This window comes from Mandrillus leucophaeus, unplaced genomic scaffold (assembly GCF_000951045.1).
Source record: "Mandrillus leucophaeus isolate KB7577 unplaced genomic scaffold, Mleu.le_1.0 Scaffold419, whole genome shotgun sequence".
Lineage (NCBI taxonomy): Eukaryota > Metazoa > Chordata > Mammalia > Primates > Cercopithecidae > Mandrillus > Mandrillus leucophaeus.
Genome location: NW_012104465.1, coordinates 466,204 through 469,877, shown reverse-complemented (window position 1 = coordinate 469,877; position 3,674 = coordinate 466,204). Strand labels below are relative to the sequence as shown.

Sequence of the window (3,674 nt, the reverse complement as noted above, 5' to 3'; positions counted from 1 at the left end):
TTTTTTTGAGACGGAGTCTCACTCTGTCACCAGGCTGGAGTGCAGTGGTGTGATCTTGGCTCACTGCAACCTCCGCCTCCCTGGTTCAAGCGATTCTCCTGCCTCAGCCTCCTGAGTAGCTGGGATTACAGGCACGCGCCACCATGCCCAGCTAATTTTTTGTATTTTTTGTAGAGATGGGGTTTCGTCATGTTGGCCAGGCTGGTCTTGAACTCCTGACCTCAGGTGATCCACATGCGTCAGCCTCCCAAAGTGCTGGGATTACAGGTGTGAGCCACCATGTCCGTCCTACATACACATTTTTATGGGAAGAGAAATCACAGCTTTCATCAACCACTCAAAAGAGTTCAGTGATTTGAGAAAAGAAAGAAGCACAGAGCTACAGACTGGTGCTAAGCACTGATGCCCCGATCTGTATGTTATAGAAATCCTAGATCCACCACCACTGCTGTTCACCCTCTCCCACCCATCCTGACCTAGACCCAGATGAAACAGGCCCTAATGCCAGCCCTTCAGGTCACTTCCTGAATAACCAATGGCTTGGAAAAAAAAAAATCTTTAATGGAATCTGTGCTCAAATAATATGTTACAACAAAAATATACAGAATGTACACAATACAAAAATACTTAGAAACAAACATTGCAGTTTGTGTTTTGTTTTTTCCACTTACTCAAGTCCTCGGAGGGGCAGTTCACTGTTGGGCACTGTTTTTAAGGCAGAGGAGAACCGTGCTTTCCAGCCAGCACGGGAAGCAATATGAATGATGCCAGGAAGGGCTTTCACGGCACCCAGGGAATCTGCATTACGTATTTGCAAATTAAATTGGACGCTGGGGGAAGATCCCGGCTTGGTGAGCAATGGCTTCTCTAATCCTCTGGGCAAGAATGATGCTCATGGAAATCGAGAGTCCTATTAGCTGGCAAAACAGCCTCATTAGGGAGCTTTTCCTAATTAAAAAACGAATGATGAATGTGTCATTAAAGTGAAATTTCTCATTTGAAGGTCTGCTTTCCCTTCCCCAGTTTCTGTGATTCCTCTCCCGTTTAATGAAGGCCAGTGAGTCTATGGCTGCTGTTTGGGGATTCCCCAGATTTCAGTTTCCGTATCCTGTGGATAAAAGGCCAATCTACCTCCACCGGCCTGAAGATTTATTCACCCTCTCTGGGCCAGCAGCCACCTTGGACAAGGAAGGAAGCAGGGAGGACACGGCCAGCCTTGGCCCTGGCGAAGTGCTGCCGAGAGGGTGGTGGGACCTGCTGAGGAGAAAGTCAGATGCCACAAAGGGAATCCCTCTGACCAGACAGCTGCCTCCTGACCTGGGGAGAGGCCTGGGTCAGGTGAAGTGACCCTGTGACCCCACCCTGTGGCCCTGCTTGGAAGTCATGGTTGGGAGAGGTGGTGGAGGTGGGTGTGCTGACAGGGAACGGCTGGGGCTGGTGGTCTAAGGTGTAGACGAGGGTCCTTGGCAGCAGAGGACACACTTAACATGGTGGGAGACACGATTCTGCCTCCACTGTCCTTCTCAGTAACAAGCTTCCCTTGGAGTCCCCGAGGGAGCTGAGTGCTTCTATGAGGGATTTCTAGAGTCTTCTAGTTCAATGCCTTCTCACCCCTGAGAGAGGAAGCCTCCTCTCCAGGTCATACCAGACAGAGGTGGCACTCTACTCATTCCACCCACACCACAGAAGCCCCAGGGGCCAGGACAGGGATCTGGATGGGATTCTCCATCCCTCCAGGAAAGGACCTCATCGCTCAGCTTAGTGTGGCTGCAGCCCAGGCAGAGGCAGCAATGTCCTGGCTCCTTCTGCATCCTCCCCTTGTCTTCCCTGAGCCCAGTTCCACAGCCTCAGAGCCTCCTCCTCTGATGCGCTGACTCTTCCATCTACATCTTTCTATCACTAGGGCAGAGAACGGCAGGCAGGGCACACACAAGACGCCCCAGACTGACACAACACCGCCAAAGACGTGGGCCCACAGTGGCACAGGCTGCAGCCCTCAGCACGGCACTGATGCGGGGGAGCAGGACCTACGTAGCTACATATAAGGCCAGGGCAATCTATTTAGCATTGGGCCAAGATGGGGTAGGGCTGGACCTCGCCTGCCAGTGAGTGAGTGAGCCCATTTACATGTAGTTACTGGGATGGGAAGCCACTGTGGCCCAAGACCCCAAATGCCTGGCTTGACTGACCCTGGAGCCCGCTACACTCAAGGGCCAGGATGGGCATGAGGCTGGAGAAAGACCATTCCCACACTCCTGCCCGTGTTTCTGGACACGCCCAGCCCCCTGCCTCCTCCCAGGCCTGGCATTCTTTGTTCTTTTGGGCTGTCAGTGGTTGCGAATTCCAAGAGCACGATAAAGGCAGTGTCATCTTTTGTCAAAGGTCAACCTCATACCCTCCATTTGGGGCCTGCACCAGCTCCTATTAGGAGGGTCATTCCCTCCATCTTGTTTTCTCACCTGTGAAATGGGGTGGAGTGGATTTGATAACCACCATATTCTCTCCTGCATCCAAGCCTCCGAGGTTACCGGCTGCCCTCCCTCTGAGGCTCATCCATGCACCCAAAAATTCTCCTGAGGTAAAGTTTTCCAACTAAATTGGAATTCCTCTTCCTGTAGCCTCCTGTCCCCCTAATTCAAATGGACACATGGTCTCAACATTCCCACCCCAGCCTCTCTTGCATCCCCAAAGCTCTTTCTCTCCTAAGGGAGACAGGATGGAACATTTTTGGATATGAGGGCCATCTCAGAGGAAAACAAGAGCTGAACCTGGCAAACCTCAGCATCCAGGGATCCCTGGAGGGCCTGAGCTCTCCCTCCAGCAGGGCCATTCTGCCACCAGTCAGTGATGCTCAGGAGCAGGTGTGGAAGGGACAGGAGATGGGAAGGAAGGTGGTAGGCTTTGTCAAAGCAAGGACACTCAGCAACCACAGCACACCATGGTCTCCCACCTCTCACGGACACTCACATGGGCCCCCTGCATCCGCCGTGCCTTCTCTGCAGGCGCTGACTTGCCTCAATTACCTTTCCCATCACACACACACACACACACACCACACACATACGCACACATACACACACGCAAGAATGTATCAAAACACTGTCTCCATAACCAGAGAGGCACAAAGTAGTGTCAGGGCAGCAAAAGGAAAGAAAACGACCCTAAAAGACGGCTGGACATGGAGGCTGGGGCACTGGTGTGAGATGCCAACATCCTGGAAGAAAGGGAGGGAGAAGTCTGAAGTTGGTCCTGGGTCTGTCTTCTCCAGGGTGGAACTTGGAATGAAGTTTATTCCCCCTACTTGGGTCCCTCTCACTGGGTACCCCCAGCGCAAAAGGGGGCCTAGAGCCTACAGCGTCCCTGGCTCTACCCAACCCAGGCACAACAGATCATGCCCCAGTGCCCACCAACCAGCCCAAGAAGGCACCCTGGTTTCAGCCAGGTCACAGCTGACATGTCCAGTAGGCCCTCTTTTTACTGGAGCTCCAGACTCAGCAGGTGTCGAGGAGACACCATATGGCCTGCAATTATCTCTGAGCTAGAGAGGGGCCATGCCTAGCTGCAACAACCCTCAGGCCTTCCCATGTCTCTTAGGGTCTCTGAGGGTAGAGGATGAGGAAGAAGCTGCTGCTCAATCCATAGCAGCGAGGGGGCACCCCTGGCCCCATGGAACA

General features: G+C 52.9%; 1 protein-coding gene across 1 annotated transcript in view; it reads right to left on the bottom strand.

Annotated features, from left to right (window-relative positions):
* ZNF207 (zinc finger protein 207) overlaps positions 1-766 on the bottom strand; it is a 71,710-nt gene extending 70,944 nt beyond the window's left edge. The window contains exon 1 of the mRNA XM_011992854.1: positions 672-766. The gene's annotated coding sequence lies outside the window, so the exon portion shown is untranslated. The remainder of the gene's footprint in view (positions 1-671) is intronic.
* Between the last annotated feature and the right edge of the window lie 2,908 nt (positions 767-3,674).